The sequence below is a fragment of the Lathyrus oleraceus genome, chromosome 5 (assembly GCF_024323335.1).
Source record: "Lathyrus oleraceus cultivar Zhongwan6 chromosome 5, CAAS_Psat_ZW6_1.0, whole genome shotgun sequence".
NCBI lineage: Eukaryota > Viridiplantae > Streptophyta > Magnoliopsida > Fabales > Fabaceae > Lathyrus > Lathyrus oleraceus.
The window spans coordinates 263,097,149-263,120,603 of record NC_066583.1 but is presented as its reverse complement, the minus strand read 5'-3'; the positions used below and the strand labels follow the sequence as shown (position 1 = coordinate 263,120,603).

General features: G+C 36.0%; 1 long non-coding RNA gene across 1 annotated transcript; it reads left to right on the top strand.

Moving 5' to 3' along the window:
• The first annotated feature begins 21,464 nt into the window (after window positions 1–21,464).
• Window positions 21,465–23,455, top strand: LOC127083754 (uncharacterized). Its single transcript, XR_007788525.1, has 2 exons — window positions 21,465–22,087; window positions 23,101–23,455. It is a non-coding gene; the product is annotated as an uncharacterized LOC127083754 (long non-coding RNA).

Genomic DNA, 23,455 nt, shown 5'->3' with positions numbered 1-23,455 from the left:
GGAACATGTCGTCCACGCCGTCGGCCAAAGATAAGTCACCTATACTCACACATACTTGGATATAATATCTAAGCTTCTTGCATATTGCCTCAATTTCTCATCATAGCAGTTATTCTAATTATAGATTTAAACCTAGCGTAATTTATGTTTTCGATTAAGGTTTGGCAAATTAACACAGTATTAGTAATATAATGAACCATTTGGCAACCTAACATGCATATGACACTTCTTTATTCCGAGCAATCATGATGTCAAATCTAAGTTACGATCTTGCAGATAGACGGGAGCACCTTCATCAGCAGATGCTTTATGTTTACGACATCATTGAAGGAATTACATAGACCCAAATCCTGGGATCTTTGTTAATTATCAAATGACAACAACTGTGTTCCCGCGCAGGACTCTAACCATAGAACCATTAATAAGGATGGCGATGTTGTTGCTTTTGCAAATTTTAGTGGAAATTCTTGGAGATTCTATGACAATAATAACTTTTGTTATGGCGCTTCCTTGTCTCTTTTGATATAGGTATAAATTCAAGTTGGATTTCAGTGAATTGTCTAATATGCATTGGACAAGGTGGCAGCCGAAGCAACCTGAAACGGGGACACAAGATGGATCATAAGGTATCCATCGAGTCGACATTTTGTTCCTGCAGGTAGTGGTATCCTCATATGTCTTCATTCCTATAATGAAAAGGTAAGGCCCAACAAAGCATATTCTGTATAAACCAGGATACCATTGCAGTGATCATGCACTATGAAATTAGACTGCACATTTATAATTAACATAAGCAGACCTTAGTGTGTTTTCGTTGAGAGGAGTCTAATATACTTATAAGTATTTTTTAGGACCTAATGCTCTGTTAAACATTGTCAAGGGTAACATGTTTGTTTTTATCTAGTCATGTTGACAGGACTACATTTGGTTAGTTAAACCTATGTTGTTGTTAGTTGATCATCTCTGACAGGTAATTCGCGTAAGCCGGTGGGTTAACGTTGCGGTGAGAGCAGCCTTTGATTGTAGGTTTACATGTTTGCCTAAAAACAGAAGCGAATGACACCAAACGGTTCTCGAGGCGGTGAAATGAACATCACTGAACATTTGTGGGAAGCAACCTCATGAAGGATAGTGTCACAAGTTTTCATGCAGATTTATATGGTTCATCTTCTTGGGGAAACGCTGATTAGGTATCAAAGAGTGGCTAGCGAAAGAAGAGGATTTTCTTCTAATAAATTCGTAATAGGTTTACCTTATCATCGATTTGCATGGTCAAGGTGGTATCGGAAAACCAACTTCTGGTCCTGCTAGTACTATGGATGGTCCTGCTAATACTTGGTTACTATGAACATAAGAAAAATTCAAAAATTCACGGGTTTGCATTCTACAACTACCCTTTTTGATGGATAGTTGTGATTATTCTTTTATTGAACTTTCAGGTTAAATTGAGAGCATGAAAATAGTACATGCTACATGTACGATATGGTTAATGAATGAGTAATTCTTTCATTCTATTGTGTCTGTCAATGGTAAGTTAATAGCATTAGCTATACAAACAGGAGATAAGGTGGACTAATTTCTCGGCAGTTTCTAACTATGTTAGAATTTACATTAAGCAAATGAATGTCGTTCTTTTTCCCTATGAAAGCGGAAGGCACCTCCTCTTTTCCAAATTTTAAAAAGTTATGCAGGGTAGTCAATAGAAGAAACTATCGAAGAACTCAAGTTTTCAATAAAAAGACATTTGATGCTATGATCAAAAAAGAAATCAAGATGTCACACGAATTAAATAAATCAGAAGTTAAAGGAGAGAAGTCGATTGATCTCGTTGGACAACAATCTGAAGCAAAGTTTGACATCATCTTCTGAGTATTATGAAGTATTTGTGCATTTAATCATTTATATGCAATTCGTTAGGTACTAAGTCTGGACAAAAATTTATTCTCCAATAAAAGTAGAGACTGGGAAAGACGATGACCTCCATTAAAGGCATTTAATCCAAGACCTCCATAGGGGGAAAATCGACCACGTAAATATTAAACCTCTGGTCGGGGTAATTTCAATAAAATCTCGGACCTATGAAATCGGCTAAGTAAAGATAATCATTTGACCGAGTTAAGTTCAATAAAACCTCTGACCTATGAAATCGACTAAGTAAAGTTAAACCTTTGGCTGGGTTAAGTTCAATAAAACCTATGACCTATGAAATCGGCTAAGTAAAAGTAAACCCGGATTCAGTTCAATAAAACCTCTGACCAATGAAATCGGCTAAGTAAAAGTAAACCTATGGCCTGTTTAAGTTCAATAAAACATCTAACCTCCCTTTGACATGAAACCCCGTGGGGCTCTGAACGTCGGTTCATGCAAAATAAAAGGTTTTGACCTCCGTTAGACGTCAACTCGGATGGAGCTCTGAACGTCGGTCATGCAAAATAAAAGCCTCTGACCTCCATTTGATGTCAACTCATATAGAGCTCTGAATGTCGGTCATGCAAAATAAAAGCCTCTAACCTCCATCTGACGTCAACTCCCGCGGAGCTCTGAACTTCGGTCATGCAAAAAAAAAGTCGTTGACCTCCATTTGACGTCAACTCCTGTGGAGCTTTGAACATCGTTCATGCAAAATAAAAGTCGTTGACCTCTATTTGACGTCAATTTCAGTAGGGCTATGAACGTCGATCATGCAAATAAAAACCTATGACCTCCATCTGACGTCAATCTCTATGGAGTTCTAAACGTCGTTCATGCCAAAAAGCTTATGACCAATACCAAGTCAACGTCTATTGACACTATGAACATTAGATATGTTGAATAAAATCCCTAGCCTTTTAAAATACCAAATCGACATACCTCTGGTCATGTCAAGATAATATACTTAGGACCTTCAAGGATGTGTTATGATATATGCGTCTAATAAGAGTCACACGGTTTGATTAGGACAAATCGTTGATTCGTTAAAATTATTATCCTACATATATCTCGGCAAGGGTGTGTGAACCCGACTTCACTGGTATGGGGACGACTGAATCTTATCAAATCAGAGTATTGTGAAGGATGTCAACAATAGAGTCATGATTACCATAATACTCAAACCAACATGGGATATTACAAATTTAAGAACAAGGCCAAGCATTGGAGTGGTTAAAGAGCTTTAATAGGTCGAGACCCCACTGGGGCTCTCCGACTTCTCCATGTATAGAATCTATCGGGTTCTACAAATGAAAAAGAATCGAGACGCCAATGGTTCTCTCTGACTTCTCCATGTCTAGAACCTACTGGGTTCTGCGACGATAAAGGATCGGGATCCTCTGACTTTTCTATGTTTAAAACCTACCAGGTTCTATGACGTCAATGGATCAGGATCCAACCGGGGTTCTCCGACTTCTCTAGGTATAGAACTTACTGAGTTCTGCAACGACCATAGGTTGAGAATACACTAGGGCTCTCCGATTTCTCTACATTGCAAACCTACTCGGACTCTCCGGTTTCTTCGTTAAAATGGTAGTTATTTTTTTGACTTCATTAGAAAGATAAAACTTCCCATTATACGCCAGAGTGAATCCTTCAGAAATTGGTCCATCATCGAAACCACAGATTTAAGAAAAGTTTACATGATCTGGGATAAATTCAAAACACTTCGTCCTTACAGGCCCCACACCCTTACATGCCTCGTGTTTTGGGGGCTTATGTACATCCCAGATTTTATTAGAACCTGAATAAGGTCGGTCTTGCACATCGACAATCTATAAACGGTCATAGCATGTGTATATTTCAGGTTATTCCTCGGATTATGAAAATTCGAATAAAGGTGTGTCTTTTACAAATGATTGGCCCAATAGTCATGAAACTATTACAAGTACTTATCGAATCCGTTGCAAATGGTTAATGAGAAGTTACGTTTATTATGATCATAAAGCCTATTAATCATGACTATTAAGATAGGAAGGGTTGATATTATAAAGAGGTCCTGAAGAGTAATGAAGAAAGGCATATGATCAATGAATAACAAAAAAAAAGAGAAACATGTGAAAACCCACCAACAATGGTGGTCAAGATTCCTCCATATCCTACCTCCTTCCAGATCGAACGATTGCGATCCCACCTGACCAGCTTCAGAGAGATTTCCCCAAATGATGTTTATCAAGAACACTTTATTTCACATATTGTACTATTTTGACATATTGTGTATCATATGCATAACTTATGTAATTATGATGTAATTATGTAATTCCTTCACTATTGTATTATGTATTTGAATCATGAATTAACATCTTAATTATGTGATTTTAGGCATATAAAACTGAATTTATTATAGGTTTTTAAATCTAATTAAAATTAAATGAAAAAATATTAGGAATCTTTATAGTAAAAGAAAGAGTACGAATTATCCATTAATTAGATAAAAAAAAAGGAAAAAGCCTGGAACTCACAAAGTGTTCAAAAGACGAGTAAACAAATAAGATTGGAATAAGATTATGTGAAAAAGATAAAAATAATGAATAAGAAAAAAAATTCATGAGATACTTGAAGGGAAATTTATATCCAAATAATCCTAATTTTTTTTAAAAATTTCAAAATAATCCATTTTTCAGATTAATTTTCAAACTACCTCACATTTAAGAGGATGCACCAGATGAATTGACGTTTGCTCTTAAACTTACAGAGGAGACGTCAATTGGACTGGCTAGTGCACCTAGTGTTGTCAATCCAATTGGCGCCAATGTGTTAAGTTTTAAAGGAGATGCCAATTGGTCTGCCACCTGTGTGTGTTTCGTAATTTTTTTTTTAAAAACATTGTACATTTTAGATAAAGTCGAAATCAGACCAATTCATATTAATATTGATACGCGTTTACACAAAAAGGACTAATGTCGATGACCGGGATCACCCTAACCGACCTCCGGTCCCACATCCCCTAGCTACCCGAACTCGTGGCCCTAACCCACGTTGATGATTCACCCCAGGTGTTTGAGTACCTGAGGACCCAGGAACATCACCACCAACTGCAGGAGATTGCCTCAGATAGTTAGTCAAATCAATGCAGTCTTGTGTATGCATCGAAGGGGTACCGCCATAGTTGAGTTCATGACTCATGCTAGAGTAGTTGGGTTGTATTCGAGATGATGGAGGGCGACCAGGGCGGTTGAAGGGAGACATTAGTGTGAATGATGTGTCGAGGAAAGGTTGAAATGATTGTTGTGGTGTTTGGTAGCCATATGGTTGTTGAAGTTTTTGGTTTTGTGATGTTTGGGATTCTTGGCTATAGTAGGAAGAGGGACAGTTAGTGTTAAATGATCGTTGGGTGTTTTGGCTAAGGCGGCTATGATATAGTGATGTATTGGGTGTCTTGATGATGATCTACTTTTTGGTGATGGTACGGGGTATGCTCTTGGTATTGTGGTTGGGTGTTTGGCATGTTAGGATTGTAGGTTTATGTGTTTGTGGATCGGAAATTTTGATGGATATGAGGGTGTGAGTAACCGTCTGACAACGTTGTTGGGGGTTAGATTTTGAACCTTCTGGTGTGTAAGTTGTCTGGCATGGGTCGTATAGGTACATATCTTCGGCGATGAACTCAAATCCAATCGATATGTACTAAGCCATATAATTACGAGTTGGTTTTTCTTCAGTTGGCCTCACAACGTCAGTTAAGACATGGTCTTGGTGGTGCTTCCATTTTCGACACTCAGATCTGATGAAGCTTTGTCATGGGTTAAAGTTCCATTGATCGTTAACTTTGCGTAGATGCCATTCTCCAAGGTTTGTCGGGGGATCTGGGATTTGTTGAATCATTCCGAACTGCAATTTAACACGGCCACTATTATGCATCTCCACAATGGTGAATCTTATGATCGGTGTGCATGCAGTCCAAACAGCTGCATCTTGTTCGTTGATTTCACGGTCATGATCCAAATTTAGATATGGACGTCAAATGAACTGAAATGTGAACATATATTTGATTATAAATTTGGTATAAGAAATTAAAAAATTATTACGAAATAATTAGGTTAATGGAAATACATTTGTCGGTAGAAGGTGATCCAAGAGATTGCGATACTGGATAATACAGTGTCTATGACATTTGTTATAACTCATACCACGTGCCGACCATCTGCACCATAAAAGTAAAAATATTAAGAGATAATAATCGGTAAAGTAAGTAAATATAGTCCATTTTAAGAACTTACTTTTGTGCATACAGGAATGTGAATGGGTTGTTATTGACGGACGCTAGGGATGGTAGTCTGGACCAACCCCGTGCTTGGAGCAAAACAACACATCCAAAAAATGTAGATGTGTCTTTGTATGCATTTTTACACAAAGAGCTATAAAGATAAGCCAAACAAGCGGACCCCCAACTGCATTGCAATTAATGTTGTACAAGATCACCGTAAATTAAGCGCTTCATTGATATATCAAGACATTTTGCCACTTGTTAACAAAGACTCATCAGTGAAGGTGAGTATAAGAATATCTCATATCGTCACAAGATATAATTATATTTCATCTTACAAGAAAGCGTGGGTTGCAAGGACAAAGGTTGTTGAACAGGTATTCGGAAAATACAAGGGTACTTTGCTTATGGATGTTGCACAAGACGGAAACAATAATGTCTTTCCCATTGCCTTTGCTCTGGTTGAAGGTGAAATCGCTGGTGGTTGGGGTTTCTTCATTCGACATCTCAGAACACATGTCGCTCCACAAGCCAATCTCTGTTTGATTTCAGATAGACATGGTGCCATTGAGAGTGCTTACAATAACCATGATAACGGATGACATGATCCTCCTTCTACCAATGTCTATTGCATTAGACATATTGCACAAAACTTCATGTGTGCAATCAAAGACAATAACCTTCGCAAAAAAGTGGTGAATGCAGGGTATGCTCTAACTCAGTTGTCATTTCAATATTACCGTGATGAAATTAGATTGTCTAATGCATATGCAGGAAGATGGGTGGATAACATACCAGTAGAGCAGTGGACAAGGGCATTTGACAGAGGCTTTCGATGGGGCCACATGACAACAAACCTTGTGGAATGCATGAACGGCGTATTCAAAGGCATTAGAAATCTACTAATAACCGCTTTGGTCAGAACAACCTATTTTAGGTTGGCGTCTATCTTCGCAACCAGAGGTGAAAGATGGAGTGCAGTGTTAATGTCAGATCAAATATTCAGTTAATGTTTCATGAAAGTGATGAAAGAGGAAAATATCAAAGCTAGCACGCACGCGGTTATAGTCTTTGACCGTCATAAGAAAAATTTTAGTGTACAGGAAACAATGGACCACAATAAGGGGATGCCAAATTTATCCTATGATGTCAAACTAAACAGAAGTTGGTGCAATTGTGGAAAGTTCTAGTCCTTCTGTATTCCTTGCTCCCATGTCAATGCGGCATGCGCACATACTCGCCAGGATGCTTATTGTCATCTATCTGATGTTTACAAGACCATTACCGTCATGAATGTGTATAACAAAAGCTTCTTAGTGCTACCAATGGAGGAATAATGACCTTCATATGAAGGTGACATAGTTTGACACAACGATGAGATGCGAAGAAAGAAAAAAGGACGGCCAAACAACACACGTATTAGAACAGAAATGGATACGACTGATAAAATGATAAGATTATGTAGTATATGTCGTCAACCAGGACACAATAAGAACAAATGTTTCAATCTAGGAGCAACATCTGCATCATAATTTAGTATCTTCTTTCAATTTTTGTAACCTTGAATTTTTATATATCATTATCTTTTTGTTACAACAAGGTTAACAACAAACATCACTACAACATAAGCAAACTTAAAACAGAACATTTCTAACTGATTACAACAATCAAACTGACGTCATCTCGTCCAAACATCATTTCCCAAGCATCCTTATCAGTTTTTACTCGCACCCAACCAAATATATTATCGAGTCTCTCAATACTTCTAATTTTTCCCCTTCTGGTATTTTTCCATCTAACCAACGAATCATCTCCCTCTTTAGTTGATCAAAACTACAGATGTTCCAGAAGAGCATCAACATCGGAGACTTGTCTCTCGAATAAATCACTTTTCCATAGCGGCGATGAACACCAAACATGTTTCCAATATGATGAAATGAGATGTGGAAAAATGAATCACACAACACATGTATTTATAAAAAAATTGCACATTACACTGAGGCGTCAGACCAATTGGCGCCTCCTCTTCCAAATTACACATAGGTGTCAATTGGATTGACAACACCATGTGTTGTATCCAATCCAATTGGTGCCCCCACTTAAAATTTAAGGGTATGCGCCAATTGGTCTGACGCCTATGTCTTAGGTATTTTTTTTATTTAAAATCGGGATAGTTTAGGATTTTCTTTTAAAAAATGAGTTATTTTGGGATTTTTTTTTTAAAATGTGAGATATTTTAATAAAAAATTCACTTGATGGAATAAAATATGACAAATAAGATCCTCACAAATAGGAAGGATCTAGAAATTGATTCGCTTAGATTAAAAAGAAGTAAAAATGCCTTAAAAAGTAAGAAAAAAATGATCATAAATGGAGTATTAAATGAATAAGATCAGACAAAAAAAATACAAAATGCTAAAAACTGAATTAGGATTAAGGGAATTTTTTTTCAAAATAATCAAATTTTTCAAAAAAATATACCAAAATAACCAGGTTTGGTAGAGGATGCGCCAGATGGATTGGCGCACCCCCATACCAATAAGAGAAGGCGCCAGTAGCATTGTCGCACATGTGTTGGGCCTTATGAGGAGGCGTCAATGCTTGTGGCGCATGCGTTGACCCTTATGAGGAGGCGCCAATGCCTCTAGCGCCTGTGTGTATTTTTAATGGTGGGTGTATGCGCCAATTCATCTGGCGCATACACCCCCCTCCTATTATTTTTTTTATTTTATTTTAATTTTTTTAGTTTTTTAATTTTTTTAAATTTTTTTATTTTTATTATTTAATACATAAGAAATAATAATGAAAAAAAATAAATTCATTAAATATGTAATAATTGGTTACATTGGACAGACAAAAAACTAATGACCCTCCCGATTATAACGTCCCCCGGTTCCACATCCCGGTGCGTTAGTTTGTCTCCGAGGTCTCCCACGATTTTCTTGAGGTGTTTGTGGTCTTTGGGTGCTGACCTGATCGAGCGATGGCTGGTTGGAAGGTCCGACGGAAGTTCCGGCGGTATTTGACAGATGTGTCATCATTTGCTCCCAATATCCAAAGGGGCTCTGGCCAACAGCGCTTCCGTAATGGAGTTCGTTGCCCATGTTATCGTAGTTAAGGCGTTGGGGTTGGGTGAATTGGGGACGGTATAGTTTCCCAAATTGGGCCATTGAGTCGTTTTGAAAACGAAGCAATGGTTCCTGGGGCGTACTATAGTTAAACAGTGGTTGGGTGTTCATTGGTGGGGGGCTACAATGAAGTGACCCATATGAATCATCTGGGCTATAGACGGTTGTGGTTGCGGGGTTTGATTCTTGGTTTTGTGTTTGGGTGGGTGGTATGAATGGATTGCGACATTATATGGTTGGTTGTTGGGTGGTTAGCATGAACGGGTTGCGACGTTGGGTGTGTGGTTGTTGGGTGTATGTGGTCGGTTGATGTTGTATGGTTGGTTGTTAGGTTTGGGTGGGTTTACATTGGTGTTGGGTGGTGAATTGATGTGGGGCATACGATGACGAAGCAAGTTGGCATGGATCCACCAAATACCGCGGCTCAGATACAAATTGCTGAGTTGTTACAGACCTAAATCATGCCATATATTGTTGAGTCGGTCTTGCACCTTGGATGACTGGTTCGTTCAAGATATGTTGTCGTCGATTCCTCCATTAACGACACATGTCTTTTGCAAAGTCTCTCCAGTCAGAATAATCCCACTGTGCATCGACCCTTTTTTGATGCCAATTCCCCAAACACGTGGGAGATTCAGGAATCTGTTGTAGCATTCCAAACTGCAGTTTGACCCAGTCACTTCGGTGCATTTCCACTGTAGTGAATCGGATAATCGGTGTCTTCGCTGTCCAAACTGCAGCATCGTCATGGTTCACATCATGATTCAGACCCAGATATGGTCTCCAAACAAACTGTAAAACAATACCAAATCGTTAGATGGAAAATAATTTGAGAAGTATTTTTAAATTAAAATATAGTTTGGTAGGAGTATTACATCGTCATGTCCAATGTGGTCCAATAGATTTCGATAGACTACAATAGCGTGTTTCGGACACCTATTGTAGTTCATTCCCCTTACTGACAACCTAAGATAATAAAAAGAAGTGAAAAATATTATTTACTGTTAATTATAATAATAAATATAATTAACTAAATGGTGAATGGTATAGTGTTAACTTGGTTGTAAACGGGAACACGAATGGGCGCTCATTTATCGGGGCGAGCGACGGCATTCTAGACCACCCCCAAGCTTGAAGCAAATAAGCACATAAAAAAAGTTCAGGTATTCTTTTTTGCAATTCTACACATTGCACTATATAGATGGGCCAACACAGCTGAACCCCAACTATAAGTGTTTACCTTATTAATGTTGCGTAATAAAGGTCAATACATTATATTCACATAATTACCTGTACTTTCTGGAAACAAAAAGTTACCAAATAAAATCATAATATAACATCGAGCTTTTATTATTTTCTCATACTCGGTTGAATCGTCGGACAATACTATACTGGCATAATATTGTTTTAGGTATTTTAAATTTATACCTTGCCCCCTTGCTTGACCGGATGTGTCTCCCTCAGTTTCGTCGTCTAACAAAGGGGAACCCAATAATTCATTGCATATATTGTTGTCTTGGTTAACTCGCCCATTGCCTTTCCATCTATATGGAGACCCAACAACATGTACACGTCCTCAAGTGTGACGGTACACTCACCAATCGAAAGGTGAAATGTGTGGGTCTCGGGTCTCCACCTCTCAAACAAAGCCAAAATGAACTTGTAGTCCACCGAGTACGAAACAATGTTTAGTAGATTTCCAAATCCACATCCTCTAATACATGGTTCTATTAAAGGATCATGGGGTACATATTCATGTACACGGCATCTAAACCGCTTCGGATCCTAATAACAAAAAAGTAAGAAAATACAATTAGAAGAAGAAATACATACTCAACAAACACACATCTATAAGAAGTAATCCAAAAATAGAAACTAAAAAGAGAGAGATTACAAAGGTATAACACAAATTATAAGTAATCCAAAAATAGAAACTAAAAAGAGAGAGAGATTACAAAGGTATAACACAAAGAAGATATGTATTAGAAGTAATCCAAAAATAGAAACTAAAAAGAGAGAGATTACAAAGGTATAACACAAAGAAGATATGTATTAGAAGTAATCCAAAAATAGAAACTAAAAAGAGAGAGATTACAAAGGTATAACACAAAGAAGATATCTATTAGAAGTAATCCAAAAATAGAAACTAAAAGAGAGAGATAACATACAAATGATGAGATATTATCGATTGTGCCTCTGTGTTCATCGCCCATAGTCAACAAAGACATGATTTGAATTTGCAAAGCTTGAGTTTGGTAGATGAAAGAAGTGTGGTAGAAGAAAATACTTGAGTATTGATGAAGATGATTTGATATTGTTGATATAAGAGACTATTTATAGATGAATGAGTGAGTAGGTTTGGAACCTAAAAAGAGTGTGATCGGTTGCATGGAAAGGCAAGAGGAGACAAGAGAAAGACAAAATTCAGCATGGAAGAGAAAGCTAGCATGTGAGGAATCTTCTTGGCGCATGTGAAGAAAGCACATGCAAGGGAAGAGGAGCCCTTGAGTTTGGCGCCTACATGTGATTTCTCACATGCAAGGAAGAGGCGTCCTTCCTCTTGGTGCCTTAGTGTAGGGCAATTGGAAGGGGTGCCCTTCCTAGTGGCTTCTGAGTGTTATTTTGTGAAGAGGAGCCCAACCCTTTGGCGCCTCAGTTACTTTATGGCGCCTAGGTTGGAATCTTAGGGCACAGAGCTCAGAGATTCTTTAATTCCCTAACGCTTGTGTATTCTTTTCAATATTTTCTCTGCGTGCTGGATTCCTTCAACTGCATGCATGGTCAAGTCTATACAGACAATTACCAAGTTATCAATGCAACAACCAACTTACCAATGACCAACCTATTTATGTTGTGCAGTTGAACAACTTAGCAATGCATTCAGTTTCAATTCCATTCAAACTATCTACATATTTAATATTTCAACACAATGTCTTCCACACAACATTACATGATCAGTGCACATCTCGAAGTTGAAATATTTGATCATCAGTTGTTCGGTTTTTGTTTTTGAAACACAGAGGTGAATCGGTTTACAATAAATCGACGATCAAATTTTTCACATTTGAAACAAAGAATAGACAAGAAATTACAGTGCACTAATATGGGTCGGATCATCTATAAAAATCCGGTTTGGTTTGCAGAAAACCAGGTAAAATTTTATCAGAAGAAGATTCGAGATGATGATGATGTTCAACATATGTTTGGCAGTCACGAACAATCCGGTTACAACGATATAGAGTTGTATATATTACCACATCAACAACAGGAGTCTAAGTACATTGATCAGTCACAAGTGTTTTGTGAGACTGATGACGAACAAGCTGAGGTGAATGTTCCAGACGATGAAGAAGAGGAACCTGAGATCATGGTTGATCTGATGGTGAACGCTGAAGAGGAAGAGGAGCCAATACCAGCAAGTCATGTATATTGCCCACCCCAACACAGGACAAGGTTAAATTTGGGTTCAGATGAACCTTCGGGAAATGTATGGTACAATCCTTACGTGCAAATGCAAGGATCTCTTAAACAAGGAGACACATTTCGCACAAAAGAGGAATGTGTAAAAGCCATTAAGAAATTCCACATGCAACTATCAACAGATTTCAGAGTTGACAGAACTGACGCATCGAGGTATAAAGTATATTGTCCGAATGAGCACTGCCTTTTTAGGTTGTCAGCTTCGTACCGGAAGAGGAACGAGTCTTGGGAGATTGGATCAATGGGTCTAGATCACACATGCATGCTGACAAACCCAATGCAGGATCATCGTAAATTAAGCTCTCAGCTAATATACGATGAAATATTGTCTGTCATTGGCGACAATCCGTCGTTAAATGTGGGTACAATAATCTCGCATATTAGGGCAGAGTACGAGTACACTCCATCATATAGGAAGGCATGGATAGCTAGAACAAAAGTTGTTGAAAAAGTGTTTGGAAATTGGGAGGAATCTTACAAAAAACTTCCAAAATACCTGTTGGCTCTAAAACACTATGCTCCTGGGACAATTGTCAAGATGGAAACATTGCTCGCATATACACCAGATGGTACGTGTGCTGTTGGAAATAGAATATTTCACCGTCTATTTTGGGCGTATCAACCGTGTATCATAGGTTTTTCTTTCTATAAACCAATTATACAAATTGATGGTACATGGTTGTATGGAAAATACAAAGGAACGTTACTGATGGCAGTGGCACAAGATAGGAACAACAATCTTTTTCCAATCGCCTTTACCCTAGTTGAAGGTGAGACTGCTGAGGGATGGAGTTTTTTCCTAAGAAATCTCTGATTGCACGTTGTACCTCAGCCTAACTTGTGTTTGATCTCTGATAGACACCCCTCAATCATCAGTGCATATAATAACATTGACAATGGTTGGCAAAATCCTCCTTCGACGCATGTGTGTTTGTATTAGACATATTGCTCAGAATTTCATGCGGGAAATCAAAGATAAGACGTTGCGTAAGAAGGTTGTCAATGCAGGCTACGCATTATCAGAACCTTCTTTCAAACACTACCGCGTAGGGGTGTTCGCGGTGCGGTTTGGGCGGTTTTTGCGATAAAAATCACCCGAACCGCAAGAGAAAAAAGCATGCGGTTCGGTTTGGTTCGGTTGACTTTTAAAAATAAAACCAAACCAAACCAAACCAAATCAATGCGGTTTGGGTTGGTTCGGTTGGTTCGGTTTTTTATAATATTTTTATTGAGCCATATATACTCCTATAAATAATGACATAACTTTGTATTTAATCATTCATATATAACTAAATAACATCAAAATTCATCATATTTAGACAAAAACGTTTCATTCAATATACAAAAAACCAGATTAGACAAAAGTAGAATAAAAGACAAATATAAGTAGTAGCATAAAATAATATCAAAGACATTATAATAAAACATAAAAAAAACATATGAGATGAGAGATTAGAGAAGATGAAAAAAAGAACATAAGAGATGCGAGATTGAGAAGAAAAGTGCAATAAAAACGTAATTAGAAGAGAAAATAGTAACATAAAAGATAAAAAAAGAAAGAACATAATAGAGGACTTATTAGAGTAGAATAGGCGAGACCTACATGGAAAAGAAGATGAGAAGAATGTGTGATAATACTATGAGAGATTTAAGAAGGTTGAAATTGAAACCCTAAGTGTGATTAAGAGAAAATCATTTGTAATTGTAAGGTTAAGGCATACTAGGTTTGAGGTTTGGGTTGGATGTGGGATAAGTGAACTTTGGGTTGTAACATAATGCGGTTTGGTTTGGTTTAGTTCGGTTTGCAAAATACAAACCGCAAACCAAACCAAACCGTGCGGTTTTATTAAAAAATGACCCAAACGAATCCGAACCAAATGCGGTTTTTTGCGGTTTCGGTTTGGTTTGGTTTGGTTTGCGGTTTTCTATTGGGTTGGTTTGGTTTTGAACACCCCTACTACCGCGAGGAAATAAGATTGTCGAACGAAGATGCGGTTCGGTGGATCGATAGTATTCCGTTGGAGAAGTGGACTAGGGCCAACGACAAAGGTCAGCGTTGGGGCCACATGACAATAAATCTTGTGGAATCAATGAACTCTGTCTTCCAGGCATCTGTAACCTACCAATAATCGCTTTGGTGCAAGCTACATATTTCAGGCTAGGGGCGTTGTTTGAAACCAGACGCTCAAAATGGAGTTCAATGTTGCAATCTGGACAGTTGTTCAGCGATGCTTCAATGAAATTCATCAGACATGAAGTTGCCAAAGCAAACATACACGGGGTTACAGTATTTGACCGAACTAAAGGTTGGTTTAGTGTTGCCGAGTCCATGGATCACAATGAGGGCATGTCGATGGGACAGTACAGAGTCGAACTAGATAGAGGTTGGTGCGACTGCGGAAGGTTCCAAGCCTTTCGTACCCCTTGCTCCCATGTCATTGCGGCATGCTCAAAGATTCGAAGGGATCCATCCTACTTGTTATCTGAAGTTTACAAAGTCGTCAGCCTTTCAAATGTTTATAAAATTAGTTTTTCGGTAGTGGCAAAAGAGGATTATTGGCCAGAATATCAAGGGACATCATTTGGCACAACAAAGTTATGCGAAGGAAGAAAAAGGGTCGCCCTAACATCACCCGGATTCGAACCGAAATGGATACGGCGAACAAAATGGTTAGACTATGTAGTTCATGCCGTCAACCAGGTCAGAATCGTAATAACTGTCCTAGTGTTGGAACGAGCACAACCAGAAAAATTCAGATGTACCTTTGTTGCTATATATGAAAAACTAAATTTATTTCAAAGTACCTTTGTTGCAATATATGGAAAACAAAATTTACTTCATAGTAGACGTCTGTGACGAAAAGACAGTTGTTCATAAAAAATAACACAGACAATTAAAACAACTAGAATACAAAAACTATGCGATTACAACCATCAAAACAATTTTGAACATGTAATGCATCATCCTACGATCGTCTTGGTCGGCCTTAATATCCACCCATTCGCGCACTTCTCCGTGTTGGTTGAACGTGGACACAAGCAATTGTATTCTTTTAATCCGTTCACCCTCTTCAATTTCTCCCTCTAACCAACTGTACAACGTCCGATTAAGACATTCAAACGTATCTGTGTTCCAAAGTCGAACTTGTATCGGAGTCGCAACTGCATAAAATATTACATCAGCATTTCATTTCTGAATGTATGCAGACATTGTTGAAACAAAGAAAATTGAAATTGATGGTTAAACTAGACTAGGAGATGAATTTGAGTGAAAATAATTGTATGCAAGACGTGGTATTTATAGAGACGGAACATCTATTGGACAAAACACGTGGGTGCCAGATGAATTGGCGCTCACATGACCATCACAAGCAAGCGCCACATGAATTGGCGCCCACCATTAAAAATACACACAGGCGCCAGAGGCATTGGCGCCTCCTCATGAAGGCCAATGCAGGCGCCACAAGCATTTGCGCCTCCTCATGAGGCCCAATGCATGTGCGCCAATGCTACTGGCACCTCCTCTTATTGGTATGGGGATGCGCCAATTCATTTGGCGCATCATCTACTAAATTTGGTTATTTTAGTTTTTTTTTTAAAAAATTGGTTATTTTAGAATTGTTTTTGAAAATTTTGGTTATTTTGAAAAAAAAATCAGATTAGGGAACGGGTAAGGAAATAAAATTACATTTAGAAAAAAAAATGCTAAACAAAATCAAGTACTAATTAAAATATGTAGACTCTACGTTTTTCAAAAATATTTTAAAAAATTATAAAACTACCCTAAAATAAAAATACTCAAATTTGAATGTTAGTAATTGAATTTTACGCAATAAATTTTGAGACTTAAACTAAGAGAAATGATATTCCTACATCAAAAGTTACACATACATCATATTTTACTTTTCAATACGGTGAATAATAAAATATTATAATAATATATATTTTTTTTAAAAAATATAAAAAAAAAATATTTTTTTAATTAAATGATATTTATATAAAATTGTGTGATTAACCAATTTCATAATTTTATTAATCAATTTTTTTATATTGTATTAATCAACTTCGATGACTGCTCAAAATTTATTTGGACATCTGAATGTTTATGAATCAACTTTATAATTCTATTAACCAACTTTTTACATTTCATTAACCAACTTTATTTCATTACTTTAAAGACACTATTAACGATTACTATTCACGGGTAGGGACGGTAGGGGCGGAACTAATATATATATATATATATATATATATATATATATATATATATATATATATATATATATATATATATATATATATATGAGTGTTACTATATATACATAAATAAATGTAATACTAATAATAAAGATATAAATTAAAATAGAATAATTAATTAAAAGAGTACTTTTCAAATAAATATATTATTAAAAATTAAATATAAATTATATGGTATATGAATCATTATTTAGGGTTATTTTTTATATGACTGTGACATTGTGAGTTTTTTATTTTGAAAGTCAATTTCAAAATAGTTTTTGATTATAGTTTTGTAAATATTTTATTTTAACACTAAGACATTATCACCAAAAACCCCATAGAACTACTCATACCATCATTAATTATACTTATATAAAAAAAGATAAATAAAAAAAGAAAGTTGATGATAATAAAATTGAGAAAATTACACACACAAAAATTATAAAAATTATTAAATATTTTTTAAAGATAAATATCATAAAAAAATATACATGTAATATATATTTATGCTTTAAAAAATAAATGTAAATTTATTCTAATACACAGATATATTAGTCCCACAACTTAAAATTTTTGGCTCCGTCCGTCCTTGTTCACGGGTACGTTTATACACTGTTCATGTACTGTTTATACATTGTTTACGCACTGTTTATAAAAAAATATATTGTTCACCGTATAAATACAACGAATAGGGTATACAGTGTATATATTTGGTGATAGATGTAAACTAAATATTAGAATCATATTATAAAAATAATTACATAAATAATATATATATATATATATATATATATATATATATATATATATATATATATATATATATATATATATATATATATATATATATATATATATATATATATATATATATATATATATATATTCATACATCACTAATAAAAATATACGAAATTATTAGACGTCACACGAGCATGAAATCATTGGAGTTGACTTTTAAATGAACTCCGAGGAAATAGTAACATGCATTCATAATGTTTACTTATAAAAAAAACAAGAAAAATCCTTTTAATCATTAAAAAAAACGCATTTAAATAATAAATAGGTATTAAAGGTGGGAGAATAAAATTCATAGGATTAGGAAAAGCATAAAGTAAAATATAAAATATATAGGGTTTGACAAAAGACTTGCGTGATTAAATTGAATTGAAGAAAGAATCGAAAAATGAAAGATTGCAAGCAAACAAAGTCTTATATGGAATTAATAGGTCTCGAGGACTAAATAATCTTTAAGCTCGGGAGAACACATGTAGACAAGAAAAGAATTCTTATGAGACATGACATAGTTTATTAGGTTTTTAAAGCTAATTCAAATTAATTTTAAAAAAATGAAATTTTATAGTAAAAGATGTTGAATTGTAATTCATGATATCATGGTATCGAAGTATGTTATTGTCGAAACACCCCGTTGTTAAAGTGACCAGGAGTTAACTTCAATATGAATTTGATTTTAAACCTAATTTTGTAGTGTTCGCAGGATTAAGTATTTTGGACTTTTGTTTATCGACTTTGCTTAGGGAGCAAACAAGTAAAATCTATAAATAAGGAGTAACTCTTATTATTGTATATACTTGAATTTTGTAGTTGCAAAAGAATAAAGAATCACAGTTTGTGAGCAGAAAGGAACTTTGCAAAAAATCCATCTTCTTCCTTCTCACGATAAACCCTAACTCTTTTCTTCTCAATTCAATTTTCTTTTCTTGTTTTTCATCACCATTGTGTAGCGATACAATCTTGCAACCAAGATTGGTTGATTCACTCGAGTAAAGAGTGAAGAACAAGAGGGAATTCGATTGGTGCAATTGAATCTTGTTCATCAAGATTGATTCAGAATTACTCAAAGTCTTGGGTTTAATTCCAACATCTGGTATCAGAGCATTGGCTGAGCGATTCTTGGAAGCATAACATTATGAATCATCGGAACGGGAATTTTCCGACGAGTCTCCCAATTCTAAAGAACCGGAATTACCAGAATTGATGCAAGCAGATAAATGTTGTCTTTTGCTATCAAGATCTTTGGGATCTTGTGAAAGAGGGAATGACACCGCTTGCAGCAAACACGGCGAATGAAGAAAAAGTTGCACACAAAGAATTAAAGAAGAAATATTATAAAGCTCTTTTTATAATCCATTAATGTGTTGATTATGATAATTTTGAAAAGGTTGGTGATGTTGAATCAGTGAAAGAAGCATGAGAAATTCTTGAAAAATCGTTTGGAGGCAGAGAGAAAGTGAAATAGATGAGGTTACAAACTCACAAAAGAATGTATGAATTGCTTCAGATGGAAGACAATGAAAGCATAATTGATTTTTTTCACTAGGATTACAAAATTGGTGAATCAAATCAAGGTATGTGGAAAAGTGTTGACATCAAGATCAGTTGTTTCAAAGATCTTGAGGTCATTGGCTCCAAAGTTCGACCACGTGGTAGTAGCCATAGAAAATTCGAAATATTTTTCAGTATTGACAAAGGAGGAGCTTCAAGGGGCGCTTGAATCTCATGAACAAATAATGGTTGAAAGAGTTGTAGGCCAGTCGAAGAGTCGTGTGGCTTTGCAGGCGCAATCAGCAAGAGAAAAGAAAGGCAAAGGGAAGTGGGTCGACAACAAAGGTAGAGGAGTTACAATAATTTGATTGGTCAAAATGAGCAATAAGAAGGGAACTAGAGCAGACCCTCATACCAAAGCAACCAAATAAGTGGTGGTGTAGGTAGAGGAAGATGTGGTGGTCGAAAACCTGACAAAAGTCACATTCAGTGTTTCAATTCTCAGAAGTATGGTCACTACTCTAGTGATTATCCTGAAAAATAAAAGAATCGGGAAAATGATGAAAAGTTTACAAAGCATGGAGAAGAAGAGATGTTGTTGATGGTCACAATAAGAGATGAAGAAAGATTCCACGACCTATGGTACTTGGACTCAAGATGCTCATCATAGATGACTGATAGGAAGGATTGGGTTGTCAACATAAAACCCTCAATGAAGAACATGGTAAAATTTGAAAATGACTATACTCTTGCAACTGAAGGTATTAGTGATGTTCTGATTATGAGAAAAGATGGAAAAAGGTCAGTAATTTCCAATGTACTGTTGAAGCTACACGAAATATACCTAAGCGCATCGCGTGCTCAAAGATACAACAGGGTCGCCATCAAACTTTATTTATTTCCAAAAAAAAAGGGAAAACATCGATAAATCCCGGGGGAAGAGAAAATGGGTAAGGAAGTAGGTTATGCACGAGGAAGTTATTAGCATCCCTCACATCTGTTGTACTCAACGGGAACCATTTTGATTGTTCTTTGCTTGAATCGATGTTACTATCTAAAGGTTACTAGAAAATGATCTGAATAAGAGGGAGAAAAATAAATTAATAATTAATGTGTTTGCTAAGGATTAGGGTCCCCGTGCAGACGTATCTTTATAGTGCAATAAGGAAACCAGAGCTTCGTAGTTCGTGGTAGAAAATACGGATGTGTTGGCTGTTTTTAATGAACAATGTTAACGTTCACGTTCTAGCAGTTAAATGTTGCTTGTATGCTCGCGCATGGGAGACTTAAGCGTTAGTTTATTTGCAGTAGAATGGATTTGCTTGGATTGTATTCTAACAGTTAAACATTACTTGTATGCTTACGCATGAGAGGCTTAAGCGTTGTTCATGGTAGAATGGAAGTAACGTCTTCTTTCTAAAAAGGTTTGAAAAGGTGCCCCAAGGCAAAAAATGAATTTGATGAGTTAAGTTTGCTTTTATATTTGAAAATAATGTTTTGATTTGAATTGCACTAAAGTCTATGAACAAAAGTGAATACTATGAATATCTAGGGCCTACGCCCCGTACTCAAAGGTATTCTAGACAAGAATATGAATAATCCCTCTCATCATTCTCCATTGCTTAAGGCTCGTGGGCACAATTCTAATCGTATTTTTAAGTGTTTTTGAGTTTATTTACAAATGGTTTTAGTATTAAACTAAAAGAAAAGAAGAAAAACCCTAGAGGTTGAGATCTTGATTTTCAGTCTGCCTGCAACATCTGTGCGGAAGAGGATTTGTCAATTATCCAATTTAAATTGCACTAAAGTCTATGATTAGAGGTGAATACTCTGAGCAACTGAGTCATTTCTCACGTACCCAAAGATATTCAGAATGCGAATAGGAATGCTCCCTCTCATCTCTTATCTACTGCTTAAGGCTCGTGACGTGCAATTCGTATTATAACTGACGAGTGTTGAAGAAGAACCTTTATCGTGCTTGAACAGTAATCCAGTCTCCAAACTGTTTGCAATGTTCTGATTTGACTTGTATTGATTTGAATGACTTGGCTGTAAAGTCTTGATACATCCAAAGCAATTACAATACAGAGGATTAGTCTTGTCAAGTGATCAAGGGACTTCTGATCACTTGACTTAGACCGAGGAAATAAGCACTGTCAAAAAATTAATTGATCAAAGCGAACTTTGATCAACTCAATCAATTGGGATAAAATTAGTTGATAAATCAAAGCATAAGGAGATAATGACATAAGACTCTAGGGATCAGTCAAATTAAACTAATCTTAATTCCAAAGATTAACCTAGAACTATGGGAACATGTCATGTTATTTGTTAGCAATTAACTACAAGGTTAATCCTAAAAGATCAATCATTATAACAAATCAACCAACATGATTAAAAATTCTATTAATTCTATCAATTTCATCATGTGAAAACGAACTTCGTCGCGCTGGAATTCGCCACGGGAGGCGGCAGAGACTTAAACCACCAAAACCATACACCATCCCCTTCGTATTCACGTCCTTTATCCAGATTCGTCATCAATTTTTCACAATTCCTAATCCTACCTCTAAACCTAAATGACTCGTGTATGAACCCTAATTAACAAAAACTCAAATTAAACCTCAACCCCATGGAATCAAAGCCCAATTGGTTGGGGCTTTGATTCCCCAAGCCTCTAGCTACATAATGGTAACAATTTTGAAGCAAAATGGTGAAAAAATCAACCTACTCGCCGGAGACTCTGAAGATGACGACGACGATGAAGCTGAAATCACATGTATGCTCCAATTTCTTCATTCCTTTCTCCTTTTCGAAATTTGCTTCTTCTTATTTTCTCTTCTTCTACTCATTTTATTGAGCTTCTATTGTTGTGCTGGCAATGTTTTCTGTTCTGAGAGTGTTGAGGGAAAGTGAGAGTAAAGGTTCTGAATTGAGAGAAAGTGAGGCAATGAGAAAGTGAGAAATGATTGGAATATATGAATAGTTTCTGGTGAATTTAATTTTGATGAATGGAATCGAAAGAGGGAAATGATTGGGATGATGAGGAATTATAAACGTGATGATTAACAGAGTTAGAACTCTGTTAATATGAGTCTGAGAAAGTTAGTTAAGTATAGGGATTCCTGAGTTAGTTAGATTAATCTAGGGATTGAGGAAATTCTATTAGTGATGTTAGCTTGAGCTGAAAAACTATTATGAAGTTAGAAATGAATTGTATTTCTGTTAGAAGTTAGGTCTGCTATGAAACGTTGATGTTAGTGGTGAATTTCTGTTACAATGAATTTGTTGTTAGTGACCTGTTATGCAGTCAATTTCTGTTATGTTAATTAACAGTTAGTGATAGTTGAATGGTTTTAAAGTGCATTATTGTTAGGTTAGTTTTGTTATGGTTGATATAGTCAGACAGTTAGGTGAAGTTTCTGTTAAGATCTGTTATTATTCAGTTAGTTGGATATGTTTGTTAATGTTAGTGTAAATCCTGTTAATTGTAATGAAATGCAATGGCTGTTTGGTGTTAATTGGGATTAGGTTAGTTGATTTTCTCCAGTTGAATTGTTGATTGAGCTGTTGTGGATGAATGGTTATTTAATTGGATGTTAATGCTGATAGATACAATTTCTGAATGGTGATGATCTTGTTAAGAAATATGTTAAGACTACTACGGAAATGTATATGAGTGCAGTGAATTTTGGTTATGTATGGATTTTAATTGTAACTTGAAATAAAACGATCATTGTGTGAATTGGCTTGTTGGATTTCTATGTAATGCATTGGATTCGTATGTTGCAGGGCTGACTTAGTGATGTGCAAAGTTGGTTTATGCTTGGAATATGGATCATGTTCTCAAGGCATTTGGAACAAGGCATGGCTTGGAGACATCATGGCTATTTGATAGTAAATGAAGTTTGGCCACGAAGTTGAAAGGGAGGATGAAAGCATGAAGAAACAAAGTAGAAACTAGGATTAGGGCTAGTGATTAGATAAGTTGACTTTGGTCAACTGGTTGACCAAAAAGTCAACAGTTGACCATACTCAACTATAGGTCAAAATCCATTTTCTGTAATTTTGTATGAATAAAATGAAAGTTTTTGGATGAGAAAGGTTCTTATGATTTATGAAATAATTCTTATTTTCAAAATGCAAA